Genomic DNA, 19,773 nt, shown 5'->3' with positions numbered 1-19,773 from the left:
GGATGTTTGGATTTGTAGTGAAAGTGACTTTAGATTATCTTAAAATTGGATTTTAAATGGCGAGAATAAATTGAATAGAAATTTATTGAAATGACGTACTTGGGTATCTAGATCCGTATCAACATGCACCATGGGCTAAATATTCCTTATTAATACCAATTAAATCATGAGGGGGGAATCCACACCTCATGAACCACACTCTAATCAATATGGTGCTAAAGGCTTATCGTGCCAAATAATAATAACCTTGTCCTAGGGAGCCGGTGAAACCAGGGCGGTATCTAGACAAGCTTATTATTATTTGTCGACGAGAAGTCAAAAAATCAACAAAAATTAGAGGGGAAGAGAAAATAAATTTACCAAATAAAGCCCATGACATATGTTGAGACTTCACCTTCAACCCAAGCTTGAAAGAAAATTAGCTATTTATAATTGAACTAGGGATAAAATGGAAATTTATTAAAATATGTGGAAATTAGAAGATGGAGAAGGAATTACAGAAAATGGAGTCCAAAAATGGATTCAGAGATATCAAATTAGGGGGGGAGAGCCCCTTTTTTATAGATACATTGAGTAAATCATGGCCATCGGATTAAAAACATTTCGGACGCTCAGGATTGCGCCACCTCATCAGTCAACAATATGTGGTTTGACCACACGGTTTGAACATTAACACGGTTTGACCCGGCTTGAACAGTGACGCGGTTTGGTTGAAAATAATCCTGTGTAATGCATGTACCGTACGCGAAATTTTTGGTCCACTGATATGCTGCCACGTCATCGATCAACAGTGCATAAAAATTTTAGTCCAACAGGATTGTGACACCTCATCAATCAATGCCACATCATCGATCCGTCTATGTGAACAGTGTCGTGAACAGTAACATAGACAGTACCGTACATGTGAATAGTACCGTACATGTGAACAGTGCCATTTTTCCTTTTATGCTCCTCCTAAGGTTTTCGACCGTCCTGAGTTCAAAAGTGATGTTCGTTTTGCCATCTGATCTCTCGTTCATTGTGAAATGACTATGATGCCCCTAAAATACATAAAATACTTAATTATAATACAACACACATAATTAAATGACAAGAAGTTTAAATACATAAAAGTAAGAGTGTTAGTAAAACTTGAAGTGTAAAATGACGATTTTCTCTTTTATAAATATATATTTTCTAACACTCAACAGTAGCCCTTGTAATAAATCCGTGACAATGTTTTATCTATCACATGATCCTATGACAACTTATATATATCACACATGTGTCACGAATCAAGCATCATTTTAGGTTAGTGTTAGGGCGGTTATTATTATTATTTTTAAATTAGTGGGTATTATGAATTCGGTTTTAAATTATGACAAGTCATATATATATATATATATATATATATTATTTTTAAATTAGAAATTATTTTAATATTTTATAAGTTCCATTGAAATTTGAAAGTTAAAATATGTATCAAATCAACACATCTTAAACAACAATATCATCAAAACATCATCTGAAATAACTATAATATTATCAAAGTATCATCTATGACCAATTATCACAACAACATCATCACCATATTATCATATGGATCACTATTAGTTAGTCTGATCATCATCTTAGTTTTGCAACAAAACAATATCATTTTCTAGCAACAAGAAATTTGAAATTCCATAAAAACTTTATTAAATTAAAATTATATTTTTATTTATTAAAATAATTTAAAATCAAAATTTTTAGTTACTATCTATAAAGGGTGTTATAGTTAAAAAAGAATTTTGATTTCTTTTATTATAAACTTAGAGATTCATTTAATTATTTTTTAAAACTTTGGAGTGTAAGTATTTTTTTTCCTTGTATCTTATTAAAGAGGGATGAAGATAAAACATTTTTTCTTGGATCAATGTAATAGCTTCTCCGAAAAAAAACAAAAATTTTATAGCTATTGACCTGGACTTTCACTACTATAAAACTATGGAAACTTCAATCATTATCTGGTTGATTATTGAATTTATAGCTTAATAGCAATGATGAAACATTGAAACTAACAGGACACCCACGAACAATAATATAATGGGCCACTATAAAAAGCAACAATCATAATAAACATGCGCATTTAATCATATTCGACCCTGAATCTGTGTATGGATAGATTTGTAAGAGCAACTTCAGGGGCGGACTCAGGAATTTGTATTATCCCGGGTTAAATTAAACAATTTATATTTTAAAGTAAGCATAAAAATTTATAAGTAGAAAAAATTGCATCAAATAAGGGGGGCACGAAAAATCTTATCGCTATAAGTTATAAACAAAAATAGTTATATAAAAAGAGTAGAAAACAAAAGTAATTAAAAAAATAAAACACTATTTTACAATTATGAAATCTGACTCTAATAAAATGTAATTATACAAGAATTATATCAGGATTAATATATTAATTAAGGATTTTAAGCTGAAATAAATGAATACATGTAATTACAATCAATTAAAAATTGAAGTAAAACTTTAATGTTTGAAGTCAAGTACTTAATTACCAGGTTTCAATAAATTAAACAATTCAAATTTATTCCTCTTTTTAAATTATAAAAATATTATTAGTCAAAAGTTTCAATTATAAACTAAATTCAACCTAACAAAAATGTATTTTGGTGTTATTGTTTCTTTGCCAAACGCTCTGACTCTCTTTAAAGAACCAGTTGTTGATGATTTTTCTATCAAATTAAAGCTCCTCAAAATATTCAAATTTTATCTTAGTTAATATAACTAATAAATAAAATCTCAAAATTTACATAAAAAGTTTATGAAAATGTTGATAATTGTTACTACATGTTTTTTTTAAGTAGTTTAATACTAGTGACAATTTTATATTAGATTGACATACTTTTTTTCAATTAGAATTTTTTTTAAATAAATTAAAGTAATAACATTTTACCCCCTAATGTTTTTTTATCTATATAGTAAATATATAATTTACTCATTTTATAAAATAAGTCACTAATTTCAATTGGAAAAAAATATAATTGAATTAAGGACATATTTAAAAATAAAATAAAACTCTATTATAGTATAAAATTAATGAAAATATTAGGATGATTATATTAGGGACATGTATGAAAACAAAATAAAATCTCTATTATTGTCTATAATTGATAGTAAAATAAGGGGTATAAATGATTTTTTACTAAGTTTGACCGGGCTACAGCCCGGTCTAGCCTTGCTGCAGGTCCGCCACTGAGCAACTTCATCCACCATCTTAGTTGTCTAGAAATAAAATTTTTGATTGACCACTTGTTGACTTAAAATATAGTCCCTCGGCAATGCTATTATTATTGTTCCTGTTTAGGCTCCAGCACTGATTTTCTTGTATGAATTCAAACTCTCAAAAGATAGTTATGCCATAATCATATCTATCTAAGACTTCGGAAGTTGCTATTATTGTTAATTATCAAAATATTAATGCTAAATTGAGATGTAAAGTTTGTATCTGTTACTAAGAGCTTGATTAAATAATTTTCAATTAGTTTTTTCTTTGGTTGTTTACCTTGTCTGGATCTTGAGGGAGGAGCTAAAAAATTTAATTTGCGTTTGGGCCATTGACTTTTTTTAATAAATAAAATATACAGGAATATACTAAGTTTGTATCTCAAATGATGAGTTATTAAATAATGACAACTGCTCACTATTGAGAAGTTCTTGGGTACTTATGGAGCATTGCTTCTCTATTATTCACTTCTTGTCATCTATACACTTCAACTAATCATGATAATATGTATGATCATGTGCTAAATAGTGAATGGATAAGAAGCATTATTCTAAGAGCACTCAAGGCTTTCTCCATATTTATTAATTAACCTTTTATTTTCTTATTAATGTGATATTATAGTTATAACATCGAACACATTGAGTGACACATCATTTATGATACAGATTTTATGCCGTAACTTTATAACACTGGACATATACCCTGAAAATGAGCCCTGCTTAAATGCCACGAAGGCCAACAAAAAATGTAAAAATAATGAAAAATAAAAAAAATAAATTACAGTTTGGTCAGGTTCAGTCGTAAAATACCTTAGCATCTTTATGAGTTGATCCAATAAATCATTATTTATTTATTTATCTAGCCAAACAGCAATCTAAATTCTTCCCCACCCAAACAAGCAGTTTCAAAGGAAAGTAAGAATAATGAGCTCTTTCTTCTATAAAAAAAAAAAGGAATAATGAGCTCTTATAAATGATTTAGTACCTATCACAAAAAGACAATATGCTTCGATTGGGTCTTGCAGGCAGACAGGCTAACAGATGAGTGGGTTGAAAAAAAGAAAAGAAAAGAAAAGATGCCAAGAAATTTACCGTTAATACTCTCAAAAGAAAGATAAGTAATAAAACTAATAGAAGGTCAGAACAGAAACTCACCTTCTTCCCCCTACAAATATCAGGAACAATGAGCACCACCAAGCCCTTAGTATTCATCAAAACTCCAAGTGCTAAGGCTGTGTTGGGTAGTACGAAAGGAGGGAAAGAGAGAGGAGAGGGAAAGAGAAAGAAAAAGAGAAAAATGGAGAGTTCAAATTTTTCTTTTTTTACTGCAATAATAAACAGTAATGCATGTAAGAATACGTGGGAAACGCATGTAAGAATATACACATACACGTACACATACATACATGTACACACACACACATATATATGTGTGTATTATTCTCAAAATTAATCAAATCCTTGACTTAGTTCTAACTTCCAAATATAGTCTTAAAAAAATTAAGAATTGCATACGGATGAAAATGTTCGTCCAAGTTTGTGGTGAATTATATACAGAGTCAGGCGGAGTTGTGAGGAATCAGTGGGACCAAGGCCTTCGTAAAATTTTTAACTTTTCACAGTAATTTTGTCCTCCAGGTTATGCATGAGTGATCGGAGGATGGATTAATAAAGGCTTGATGCTATTAAAACGGCCAATGAAGGAGTAAAATGGTAGATAAGGCACTAATTAATGGTCGTAATAATTAATAATTAAAAAGTAGTGACAGCCTCTCTATTAATTAATATTTTTTTCTTTTATACGTACGCTCTGCGTATCAATTTGATACTGACTTTTGCATGCTTTGCCCTTAGGCTTTTCTTCCTTGAGGGACACTTTGGACGCTCAATTGCTTATTGTGTACGTCTTTTGGGTAAACTTTATTTTCCTTCTACTTACAAAGACAACTTGTAATTTACTCCTCAACAGCATAAAAGATGGATTATCAGTAACATTAAGTCTTATTATGTGAATTCTAACTGCGTTAGAGCAGTTTCGCCTTCCAATTATAATGTTAGCGGGGGAAGAATACTAAAGCATTTGCACCGGGCATCGGTTCCACACTTCTTCAATACAAATTGTTCACAACTTCTCAGCAGGAGATGTTTTCAGGCTTGTAAATGCTTCTTTGATAATCAACTTTAATAATGCAAAGGATCATCATCTTAAACTCACATGTGCGACAATATTCTACGGTAACACCAAATCCGACTCTAAAAAATTGGATAGATTCTATCCCGTTCTTACTAACACATGCTTGATAAAAATGCAAGAAGCATTTATTCCAAGTCCAAATCATTGATGAGAGCGACAACAAGCATTTTACCGTGACAATGAATGCATATTGAAAAGCAACAAGTGTCTTAAAACTGTTGAAATATTAGTTTTTAAATATTCAATTATTCGTTTCTAAAATGTCCATTTGTGAACATATGGATGTGTAAGAGAGATTGTAACATCTTTCAAGTTTGTTTGGTTTGATATTCTGGACGAAAACGGGTTGCCGTTTATTGAGAAAACGGCTAACCGTTTAAGTCCAGAGAGCATGTTTTTTGTTCTGGAATAAACGGCTCACCGTTTATGGTGAAAACGGCTTACCGTTTAAGTCCAGAGAGCATGTTTTATGTCCTAGAATAAACGGCTCACCGTTTATTGAGAAAATGGCTAACCGTTTATTTCCAGAAAGTTGTCAATTGGAAAACGGTTAGCAAGATTGAAAAGATTTCAATTGTAAATCGATGCATTTTCAAACCAAAAGAGTTTTTTCGAAGAAGTACCATTTCTAATGGTTGTATTCTTTCAAATAAACATCTTATTCATAAAAAGAAAGACATACAATAAGATTAGAAATCAGATTTTGAAGATTTCATGCTTGTTCTGGAAATACAATCTTATTTGCTAAAGATTGTATTCAGGATTTGATATATCTTGGGGGTAATTTACCATTAAAACTCTATAGCAAACCAAGATTGGTGAGGGCAAATAAAACCTTAAAGGAAAGTGTGTAAACACGTCTCAAATCCTAAGAAATTTCATTGTTCTTTGCCTCCATATTCTCATAATTCACCAACAATCTTTAAGGTTTTATTTTGTGCAAATGGAGGTTGAGAAGAGTTTGACATCATTTCTGAATCCTAGTGTCCATCTCGATCGTTTTGATGGAACTGATTTAACTCGTTGGAAGGGAAAATTGTTCTTTCTCCTTACTGTTCTTAAAGTGGCATATGTTCTTGATCCGAAATTGGAACCATTTCCAGAACCAAGAGAAGATGATACCGAAGTTGTTAAGGCTGCAAGGAAACGTCGTGAAGATGATGAATTGATATGCCGGGGTCACATACTCAATACGCTTTCTGACAGATTATATGATCTCTACAATTCTATGACTTCTCCGGTGGAAATTTGGAATGCTCTTGAATACAAATACAAAACGGAGAAAGAAGGTACTGACAAATTCCTTGTATCTAAATATTTTGAATTTATTATGGTAGACACAAAATCCATTCTTGATCAAATACATGAGTTACAAATTATTGTTGCTAAACTTCGAGAGTTAAAAGTTGAAATTTCTGAATCATTTCAAGTTGGGGCTATTATTGCTAAATTGCCTCAAAGTTGGAATGATTATAGAAAGAAACTCCTTCATAGTAAAGAGAACATAACTTTAGAAGAATTGCAAAAAACACTTGGTAATTGAAGAAGAGACTAGGTCTCGTGAATCCAAGGATAAGCATGATTATACTAAAGTTAATGTTGTTGAAGCTAGTAAATTCTCAAAGAATTTTAAAGTCAAGAATGACAAGAAATTCAAGAAGTCCAGCACACAAAAGTTTTCTGGAAATTGTTTCTTTTGTGGTAAGAAAGGCCATCGCCAAAGTGATTGCAGATTCAAGAAGAAAAAGGAAGAAGTGAATTCCCATAAAGCTAATGTTATTGAAAACAAATCTGAAGAGATTTGTGCTATGGTTTCTGAAATGCAAATTGGCATGATTACTGAAACCAATATGGCTGAAACTAAGTCCTATGATTGGTGGCTCGATTCGGGTGCAACAATTCATGTTTGTAATGATAAGAAATTTTTCTTATCATACAAAGAAGAAACGGAAGGACAAATGGTTCTCATAGGGAACAATAATGCAGCCATAGTAGCAGGGAAAGGAGTAGTTGAGATCAACTTCACTTCTGGAAAGAAAGTCACATTGTATAATGTCTTTCATGTACCTTCCGTTAGGAAGAATCTTATTTCTGCTAGTTGTATGTGTAAGCACGGGCTTAAGATTGTGCTTGAGGGTAATACTTGTATTGTGTCAAAGAATGGATTATTTGTTGGGAAAGGGTATTCTTGTGATGGAATGTACAAACTCAGCATTAATAATAATAATATCAACTTAGCTTATATTGTTGAGTCTTGTGATGTTTGGCATGCTAGATTAGCACATTTGAACTTTAGATCTTTGAAATACATGTCTAAGCATGGTTTGATTAATTGCAATGATGTTAAAAGTCATAAGTGTGAAATCTGCATCCAAGCTAAAATAACTAAGAAACATTTTCCTAAAGCTGAACGAAATACTCAAATATTGGATTTGATACATACTGATATTTGTGAGTATAATGGCATTTTAACAAGAGGAGGTAAGAGATACTTCATCACTTTTATTGATGATTGTTCTAGATACACTTATGTGTATTTACTTAGAACAAAAAGTGAAGCTTTTGATAAATTTAAATTTTTCAAAGCTGAAGTTGAGAACCAAAAAGATAAGAAAATCAAAATGGTTCATAGTGATAGAGGTGGTGAATATTTCTCAATTGAATTTAATAATTATTGTGAGGAAGTTGGAATTATTCACCAAAGATCAGCTCCATTTACTCCTCAACAAAATGGTTTGGCTGAAAGGAAGAATAGGATCTTCACGGATATGATAAATTCCATGATCCTTAATGCAAAACTACCAAATAATTTGTGGGGGGAAGCATTACTCACTGCATGTCATATTCATAACAGAATTACATCTTTGAAAACACATATATCTCCTTATGAAATTTGGAAAGGAAGAAAACCAAACTTGATGTATTTAAGGGTCTGGGGTTGTTTAGCCTTTTATAAAATACATGACCCTAAGTCATCAAAGTTGAGTGCTAGAGGTATAAAAAGTGTTTTCGTAGGATATGCTGAAAATTCCAAGGCTTATAGGTTGTTAGATTTAGATTCTAATGTGATTGTGGAATCTAGAGATGTTGAATTTATTGAGAATAAATTTCAACATGATTCTAATATTGAATCAGAATCAATTATTGATCAACCATGTGTTAATACTCCTGTTACCTCCACTAACAATAATAAAAGGAAAGAGTCTACGACATCTTTCGAACTAAGGAGGAGTCAACGTGAAAAGAAAGAAAAAAGTTTAGCTCCGGATTTTATTTCATCACAAGCACTACTCTTCTTGGTTGAAGGGGATAGAAAGAATGTACTTAACAAAGTACCATTGTTGTTAAATATTGAAAAGATCCAAAGACATTTAGCGAGGCTATGTCTTCTAGAGACGCTTCTTTTTGGACAGAGGCGGTAAATGATGAAATGGATTCGATAATGTCGAATCAAACATGGGTCTTGGTTGATCTTCCTCCAGGATCTCAACCAATTAGCAGCAAATGGGTATTTAGAAGAAAGTACAATAATGATGGTTCTTTGCAAACTTTTAAGGCTAGATTAGTAGCCAAAGGGTTTAAGCAAAGAAATGGTATTGACTATTTCGATACATATGCTCCGGTAGCTAGGTTAACTTCTATAAGAGTGCTATTTGCAATTGCTTCATTGAACAATTTATATGTGCATCAAATGGATTTTAAAACAGCTTTTCTTAATGGTGATCTTGATGAAGAAATCTATATGGAACAACCTGAGGGATTTGTTTTGCCTGGAAATGAGAAAAAGGTATGCAAGTTAATCAAATCTCTTTATGGCTTAAAGCAAGCACCAAAACAATGGCATGAGAAGTTTGATTCGGTAATTTTATCACATGGTTTTAAGCATAATAATGCTGATAAATGTGTATATTTTAAATATACGAATGATTTTGGTGTGATTATATGCTTGTATGTTGATGACTTGCTTATCTTTGGAACAAATATGCAAGGAGTAGATGATACAAAGAAGTATTTAACTTCATAATTTAAGATGAAAGATCTTGGTGAAGTAGATACTATCTTAGGTATCAAAGTGAATAAACATAGTGGGGGTTACTCGTTGTGTCAATCTCATTATATAGAGAAAGTGCTTCTTAAATTCAATTATTTGAAATTTAAAGAAGCTAATACCCCATATGATTCTAGTATTAAATTACTAGAGAATTCAGGCCGAATAGTAGCTCAACTAGAATATGCTAGTGCAATTGGTAGCTTGATGTATGCTATGCATTGTACGAGGCCTGATATAGCATTTGCAGTTTGCAAAATGTCAAGATACACGAGTAACCCTAGTGTTGAACACTGGAAAGCAATTGGTAGGATACTTGGTTATCTTAAAAGGACCGTTAATTTGGGTTTGTTTTATGATGATTATCCTGAAGTACTGGAAGGATATTCAGATGCTAGTTGGGTAACCAATACAAGAGACAATAAATCCACTTCTGGTTGGATTTTTACAATTGCTGGAGGAGCGGTTTCTTGGGCTTCAAAGAAACAAACGTGCATAACTCATTCAACAATGGAAAGTGAGTTTATAGCACTTGCATCTGCAGGCAAAGAAGCAGAATGGCTGAGAAATTTGTTGTTTGATATAATGTTGTGGCCACAACCGATGCCATCTATTTCTTTGTACTGCGACAGTGAAGCTACATTGTCTAGAGCTTATAATAAAGTGTATAATGGAAAGTCTAGACATATTAGCTTAAGACATGAATATGTGAAACAATTAATAGCAGATGGTGTTATTAATATTGTTTATGTTAGGACTAATAAGAACCTAGCAGATCCTTTAACAAAAGGTCTTTCAAGAGACTTAGTTAAGGATACATCTTATGGAATGGGATTGAAACCTTTATATAATAAAGTCACCAACGACGGTAACCCAACTATGTAGTAGTTATACCGCTACTCCATAGTTAAATGGGTAATAACAAGTTGTTGTTATGTGACTGGTTTGACACCGAGTAATAAATAATCTCATTCGAGATATTCGGTGCAAATAGCTACGAGGTTGAGGTTGAGTATTTACTCTTAATGAAGTTCAAGTTTTTTAGTAGCTAAAGACATGATTTGAAACTTCACCTAAGTGAACATAAGAAATGGTGCCGTTTCTAACAAGGTCATGGTTTAATCTTGTAAATGTTCATGAATCCAAGATAGAGCACAAGGCCGGAATAGTGCTAACTATTGGAACACAACTTTGAAATCTGGGATAGCTTATATGTGATGTATCTCCGGTATTTACTTAAGAGACAAAGTTTAATACTTAGCACACTATTGTCTTGTAAATGCTTTGAAATACACTCACTAATTAAAGGTTAAAATCGAAAGATACCTTTTGTATGTATGAGTTTATCATTAATAAATCTGAAAAATATTACAATCTAGTGGGGATTGTAAGAGAGATTGTAACATCTTTCAAGTTTGTTTGGTTTGATATTCTGGACGAAAACGGGTTGCCGTTTATTGAGAAAACGGCTAACCGTTTAAGTCCAGAGAGCATGTTTTTTGTTCTGGAATAAACGGCTCACCGTTTATGGTGAAAACGGCTTACTGTTTAAGTCCAGAGAGCATGTTTTATGTCCTAGAATAAACGGCTCACCGTTTATTGAGAAAACAGCTAACCGTTTATTGAGAAAACAGCTAACCGTTTATTTCCAGAAAGTTGTCAATTGGAAAACGGTTAGCAAGATTGAAAAGATTTCAATTGTAAATCGATGCATTTTCAAACCAAAAGAGTTTTTTTCGAAGAAGTACCATTTCTAATGGTTGTATTCTTTCAAATAAACATCTTATTCATAAAAAGAAAGACATACAATAAGATTAGAAATCAGATTTTGAAGATTTCATGCTTGTTCTGGAAATACAATCTTATTTGCTAAAGATTGTATTCAGGATTTGATATATCTTGGGGGTAATTTGACATTAAAACTCTATAGCAAACCAAGATTGGTGAGGGCAAATAAAACCTTAAAGGAAAGTGTGTAAACACGTCTCAAATCCTAAGAAATTTCATTGTTCTTTGCCTCCATATTCTCATAATTCACCAACAGGATGCTAGAAAATTAAGTATTTAGAAAATGTGTTCGATAACATCTCTAACTAAGGGCACATTTGAGATTGTTTTTTAAAGATTCAAATGTGATTTTGAAAAGATAAAAGATAATTTTCGTGTTTGATAAATTTTTTAAAAATCATTTTGGTAAAATTAAACATATTCTACAGTAGATTTCAAAAAGTAAAGAAGGAGTCATTTTTCAAAATTTGATTTTGAAAATTAATTTTATACTTAAAACAATTCTAAATATTTCATCACATATATTATAAAGATCTAAAATCATACTTATTAGTTAGGAAATAAAATCATTAAATATAAAGAGATTATTATTATTACTAATTATATTGAGATAATAAAATAAAAAATAAAATTAAGAATATAAAATAATTTAATTTAGTTATCAATTATTATATATATATGTACATACACACACAATATATATATATATATATATATATATATATATATATATATATATATATATATATATATATATATATATATATATATATATATATATATATATATATATATTTATAAATGTGTAAATAAATTTTATTCGACATTATGTCTAATTTAGTTATTTATATTCCTACAGTAGTTTAAACAGTAAGATTTACTAAAAACACACGACTGTTTTTAAAATTCACAGTACTTTTAAAAATATATTTTATTAATTATTTAATTAATTCTCTTGACCGTAGGTCATTTTTTCAGCACAACTACTAATAATTATTTTAAAAGTTATAACATTACCAAATGGACTTTAAGTGTTAAATATCTTCAGAGGTAGTTGTGGTTAAAAATTAGCAATATTGAAAAACCTAAGTGTTAGTTAGAATGTGTGGTGAAAAGTAAGTTTAATTGAGTGGTTAAAAAGGTGGTTAGATATAATATTTGGCTTGCATGCATTGCATTGCCGGTGGCATGCTTTGTAATTCTAAGCATTTGCTCAATTGTAAAAAAGTGAAAAGTAACATCAACAAATAAATGTTGCTTAATAATAAATTGAGAGGAATATACACCCCCCCCCCCCACCCCAAGAGTAACCATAAATTCATAAAGGCATATATGAAGCACTGTCTTTACAATCAATTTCTATATGTCAATCAAAGATTTTTTAATAAAAAAAGGACTAGTAAGGTAGTTTGATCTCTATGATTTAATGATGATTACTGCGAGAGGTGCACGCCAAACACAATATTCTGAATAAAAAAAAATCAATGAAGAAAAATATGAGATAGAAGTAGAGAGAATTAATTAGAACAATGGAATCGTTCTTTTTTTTTTTTTTTTGGGTCCATAAATATTTTGTATATCTTCCTTATGTAAAAATCTCCTTATATGCCTCTTTCTAGTTCAATTTGAATCAATTATTTACTTTCCTTATTTAATTTGAATTATTCATTCATGTGCCTTACAATTTAATTCAACTTCAATAATCCAAATAAAATATCAGATTTGACTTATTCAACTCTAATTCATAATTAAATCAAACATATGACTAATTTTAAATTAAACATAAAATAACTACTCTAACTTCCCTCCAATGTGAGATATTAATATTTTGAAATATTCTTATAATTCACCAACAAAAGAAATTGGCTTAATTATAAATAAGATGAAAAAAAATGACTTAATTGTCAATATTAAAATCTAAATTCAATCTTAACTACTTTCACTAGAAGAGATTAGAAGAGAAAAACATTAGGGGAAGAGCCGTGTACAATAAAAACCAAAGTGTCCTCTCTCTTGTACCAATTACTTCAACTTCAACCAAATAGTTTCAACCAAAATACTTTCTGCTTTAATACTACAGCCCACTAGGTTCCCCTGCTCCAACAAAAACAGCAACTCAACTTCTTAGTTATCTCATAAATCTTATGGAAAGTCTCCTTAGCTTTCTTCCGATTAATTCAAAATAGTTTCTTAGATGGAGCTGTTCATCAAGTTTGTGAGTAAGATAGTCTCATTGATCCGTGGGGTATGTTGTCCTGAGACTCGACGATTAGCAGCTGCAGCGATGGTGGATGGAGCTCCCTCTGCCTTAGCCATTAGGGTACAGGTCACTTTTAGTGTGGCATATCAAGATGAGTGTCAACCGCAGGCGCAGACCCAGCACATGACCAATGGGAACTAAAGACCTCGGTGGAGAAAACAAATTCTAAAAATCAAAGAAAAAATTACCTGAGTTTCTAATTAGCCCCCTTAAATCTCCCCTTAAACTTATAAATTATTAAATAGAAACTTTAATTTTAAGAATTATAAAATGTCATGCTTTAATTGAAAACATAAAAATCCATAGTATTGTGATTCTGCAATTATTTAATATAGCCCATTCAATTTACTAAAATAATATTCATAAACTCATAAATCCATAAAATTTCAATTTTTGTATTTTATTGATATATAATTTAGTCTCCAATAAATTATTTTTTTAAAATTTGTCATTGTTGTCAACCCACTTGATGCATGCCATTTCATATGGTACAATATTAGTAGACCAGATTTTTATCATTATAATTTCCAATTAACATATCCTCGATTAACATGTTTCATATTATATTGATTGCTAAGTTAGGTATCTAATGTATTTGATGTGCAAATCCATTTGTCACACCCAATGGTGGCTATTGTTGCTTTCCATGATTAGGCTATGCGATAATCATAACTTACAGAAAATACTAGGTGTTTTAGCAAGTTGAATTATGAGTCAGATTCAATCCAATTAAAAAGTGACAGCTCTTTTAATCCACTAATTAGATTAAGGAAATGAGTGTGCGTGCTTTATCTATCATTTGTCGAAATTATTAAAGACAAGGGATATGTAGTCTTTCTATAATGTACATTAGTCTTCGTATCCAATGTCAGCCTCATATGAGAGATATTATTTAAATCGGAAAGTTAAATAGAAGGAAGATACAATTTATGGTGTAAGCGGAAAAAGATAAAGTAATCAATTAATATTATAACATTGTGTTTTGTCATCTTTCTGTCATCCGTTTCTTTAGCATTTTTCGTCTCAAATATGCAATTAGCAAAATTGCTTTTACCCAAAACCAATCACTTTGCCTTTTCATTTTGTGCTTTGTTCTTGGCTTTAATTGCACATTACGAGTATATGTATTCATTCACGAAGACAGAAATTAAATCCAGCGGGGCAAATTTAATTTATATAAAGAATTAAATTTTCTTTAAGTGTTATTATTTAGTTTTCAATTTAATATGCTCATTTAAAGTGAATTTGGTGATAAAATTATAATTTCAAACCTATTTTTTGTACATTGTTTAAAGCCAATGGGGGAAATTAAAATTTTTATTAGGGAAAATAAAATTTTTACTTAAAATTACAAAATAATTTTTAAAAAAATTTAGGACGTAAGGCCATATTTGGTATTAATGTTGGATAGTTGTGGCATGCTATATGCTAAATTACTAAAGTTTTTAGTAAAGATTTACTGCTTTGACTTAGAATCTACTTATATAATGAAAAGCTATAATATTTTCTCAGTTTTTTTTTTCAAAAGTATAATTAAAAATTTATATTTACTACAAATTATCAACTTAGTTACATTTTTTTTATTGAATTCTTAAAAGTTACAACATAAACTCAATATTAAATAAGACCTTAATAATTTAGGCAGATAAGTGCAGAACACGTAAGAAGCGTCAATAACAGTTCATATGCCACTAAATTTGTCGTTTTAGGGTAAAATGGCTGTAATTTTGCATTAAAAGCATTTAAATTAGTGCCGTTTATGTCAACCAGAGACTACCAAGATGGTATATTCATATTGCAATGCCGTATCATGGTGCACGAGTTCATTTCTATTATTCCAGAAAAGACAGCACTTTAACATACAAGCATTATACTCCCATTCGCTTTTTCTTGTGTAAGAAAAGGAGTAATCTTCTTGGTAGATGTTCTTTGAAATCCATTAAAAAGAATACAAATTAGCAATTTACATGCACACATAAATTAAAATGTGGTTCATCAAGGCCTCGAGAGGTTAACATGCACCGGCCATTACCTAATTAGTCGTCCCCACTTTTAAGCCACCATTTAAGGGGGAAAAAAAAAGAATAGGAACTTTTTAGTGCATTAAAACAGTACTACAGTATTTCATATTTTATTATGAGCTGCAATATAAGTATATTGTTATGCATATAGTTCCAATTTAGTGTGCAATTGCACGTGTGGTTGGTGTTCATTGGCGGAACTATAAGTCAACGTTGTTAAAATTACATTTGAAAAGTCAAAAGAAAACCATGCCACTATATGCGGCACTAATCCTGCAATAAGCTCCATAAATATTAGTATGTATATGCCGTGTCATCTAAACTTTTTGCTGATGATTGTTATTAAATGTACACGTGACAAAATTTTATCAAATTCTATCACAAGATTCAAATTCCAGCAGAAGTGTTTGAATCAATCAAGATGATGGTGCTCAGTGTGAAACCTGTAGTTAAAGATTTAAAGAATTTCCCAACGCGGAATAAATTTGCTGCTTAATTATATAATTTCCAAGATCTCAGCACCGAAAGCAACTTATTCATCGATCAGTATCTCACATAACGAATCTACAAACAGGATAGGATTGATCAATAAAACAAATTTAGAATCCCAAAACTCTTTGACTACTATAATATTTGTTTGAAATTGATTTCATGACCTGAAAGGCAAATTTCTTTCATTATATTTCTCTTCTTTAGTAATAAAGGCTACTCATATATAACCACAAATATATAATCTTATAACTTAATTTCAAAAAGTCTTTAAACAAAATTCCCCAATACCATATTCATTGAACTGTTGCATATATATATATATGGGGATTGGTTTGAGTTCAAGAAAGCTATTAAGCCATATGGTTTAATAGTTTTTTTAGATTTTAATAAAGTTTAGGATTCTAGACTCGATTAGTACTCATATATATAAATGTGTGTGCGCGCACCTGCGCTTGCAATATTATATGTAAAAATGAATATCTATAGCCCATGTTATGACCTCAGAAAAGTACACTACTCATCATGTGCAACCATCCTACATCAGTCTTCCCACTTGGAAAAGAACTCACCCTTGAGTTAGGCTGATATAACTTCTCATCATCCAGATGATACTAAAACAGATTAACCATTTTGAAACTGTGAGAGATGTTCTAGTTGTCTGATAGTAGTAGCATATAGGCATTATTGTTAATTATTCTTCCTTGCCACACAAAATAGACCATATTTCTGCTTCTCCAACTTAGTGTGAATCCCAGCAAAACAATTATGCTGCAAATATGTCATCACTAAGTTGCCCTCCTAAAGCACTTTCCTGTATCAGTGCTTGTTCGTATCAATTTTATACTTAGCATTAATAACTTCTAAGTAAACTTGCACCTCGGCATGAATCTACATAGCTTTGTCTGTTATATTATTCGCTACTTTGCTTTCTCTAGTTACTATTGGTATGATAGCTAGATCATGGACGTGGAGTGGGGAAAAAGTATAAATAATCTTAAAATGATCATTGCTTGTAGATCGGTTTACCATGCTATTGTAACTAATCTTGACCTAAGGCAAAGCAATTTCCAAGTTTGTGGCTTGTCACTATAAACACAGCACAACATATTGCCCAAAGTTTAGTCGACCACTTCCATTTGCATATCCGTTTGAAGATTAAAAGCACTACTAAACCGCAATTATGTATCGAACATGTCCCATAAATGACGCCAAAATTTGCTAATGAGCTTCACATCTCCATCAGAAGTAATAGTCTTTAGAACACCATACAAATGCACCACTTCTCAAAATAACAAATGCGCCAATGATGAAGCATCTTTAGTCTTCTTGCAGGAAATAAAATGCGTTATCTTAGAAAACTGTTGATAACCACGAGTCTCGACCAGTCCTTGTATGAGGTAATCCTAACATAAAATTCATGGACAAATCTAACCAGATGTACTCTAAAACATGTAATGATGTGTATAATCTTGTGTTCTACGATTTTTCCTTGCCTTCTTGACAAATTCAGCACCTTTATATAATCTTAGCACATCTCTATTTAGTTATGGCCAATAATATCGCTCCTCAACAAGCATCTTGATTTAATCTCAACTATCATGACCATTTAAACCACGTCCATGCAATTCACAAGTAGTCTGCTCTTTTAAAGAACTATGAGGCACACATACTTGATTGACATTAAATAGAGGTCCATCTTAAATAAGGAAGTCTTTTGTATTTTGTTGATTGATACACAGATCTCAAATGTGTGTAAAGTCTGTATCTTTAGCATTTAAAACCAATAACTTTATTCACTAGAGTCACTAGCAATGTTGCTTACCTACTTAGTGTATATGCCACCTTATTCTACTACCCAAACTTGTGTTTCAGAAAAAAAGTAAATTTTTGTATATAACTCATCCATCTCACATGTGTTTTACTCAGATTTTACTGTTGATGAAAGTACTTAGATACTTGATGGTCACTGCATAACATGAATCCTTTCTGAATCAAGTAATGCTCCCATGACTTCAATACTCTAAGGATCGTATAGAATTATTGGTCGTAGGTACACTACTTTTGTCGTGCTTCATTCAATTTCTCACTCATGTACCTAATTGGTTGGTCCTCTTAATAAAGAACAACCCTTATACCATTACTAGAGGCATCACACTCAACCTCAACCAACTTATCAAAATTTGGTAAGGCTAACATAAAAGTAGTAGATAACTTCTCTTTTAATAAAGAAAAACTCATCTCTTGTTCTTCTACCCCGTTGAACTTCTTTTTCTTTAAGCATTTAGTAATTGATGTAACTACAGTGCTAAAGCTCTGAACAAATCTCATATAAAATATCAACAGTTCATAAAAACTTTTAACTTCACCCATATTCTCGGGCATAAGTGATTCTCTAATGGCTTGTATTTTCGACTCAACAATTCTTTTCCCATCTACAACTAATTATAAAACCCAAGGAATCCACATTACTCCGCAGAATGATATACTATTACTTTGTAGAATTCTATACTTTTTTTAGATTGATGTAAAGTTATTTTTTTGCAATACCTACATAATTATCCTTAAATGCCTTAGATTAGTCCCTATATCAACAGAATCAGTCAAAATATCTTTAAAATACACTACAACAAATATGCAAGAGAAAGGATTAAAGACTTGATTTATCAAACCCATAATGCTATTTGGCGCGTTTGGTAACCTGAATGGCAACATAGCCATTCATACAACCCTTCTATTGTCTTGAATGTTGTCTTTCACCCATCTCCAGGCCAAATTCTAATCTAATGATACCCACTTCATATGTCTATCTTTGAGAAAATCGAAGCACCGTATAATTAATGTAACAAATCTAGAAACTTTAAAATTAGAAATTGATACTTTTTGATTATTTGATTAATCCGCTTGTTGTTGATACACTTACATTAGCTTTTATCTTTTTTGGGCACCATAAAGCTGGTATATCACATGGGCTCATACTCTCACGAATAAATCCTTTCCATAATAGCCCATCAAATTGTTTTTATAAAATTACATACTCTTGAGGACTCATAGGCAATTTAGGTAAACTCGCACCAGAACTAGGTCTATATAATGTTATATATGTCGTATAAGTGGTAAGCAATTTGGCATCTCAGAGGGTGTAATATCAGTAAACTCGACTAATGGTTGCTTTACCGTATTAGGAATAGTCTTTACCTCGAATTCCCTTTTTTTTTTCTAGCTTCTTACGACTATCGTAATCTTCCTCTAAATGACTCTTGACAATAGTCAAAAGTTTCTTTCCTTCATTTTTTAAATTATTCTTTTAGTTTGTTAAAAGCATTAAATAAACTTTCTTACTATTCGACCAAAATTTGTATATGGTGTCCTTTCTTCTATGAATTTTATTAATATTAAACTGTTAAGGTTTACCTACCAAAAGATGACAAGCATCTATATCCACCATATCACTTTTATAAATTTTTTCAATAGAAAGAAACATGACAAACCTCTCATAGTCGCATTTTTGCCCTTTTCTTTATCCACTCTGTCCTGTAAGGCGCTGATTTTTTTTTTTTTTGGGTTCAAAATCCTATAAAACTATAAAAGGAGCACACATCATAAGGAATGGAGAGAGCTGTCACCCAAGGAGAAAAACACAAAGAAACAAAAGAAAAACAAGATTCAAGAGAGAGATTAAGGGCTGCACAAGAGGAGAATTTGCGGAAATCAATTAGGA

This window comes from Citrus sinensis, chromosome 6, assembly GCF_022201045.2.
Source record: "Citrus sinensis cultivar Valencia sweet orange chromosome 6, DVS_A1.0, whole genome shotgun sequence".
Lineage (NCBI taxonomy): Eukaryota > Viridiplantae > Streptophyta > Magnoliopsida > Sapindales > Rutaceae > Citrus > Citrus sinensis.
This window is presented reverse-complemented; position numbering follows the sequence as displayed.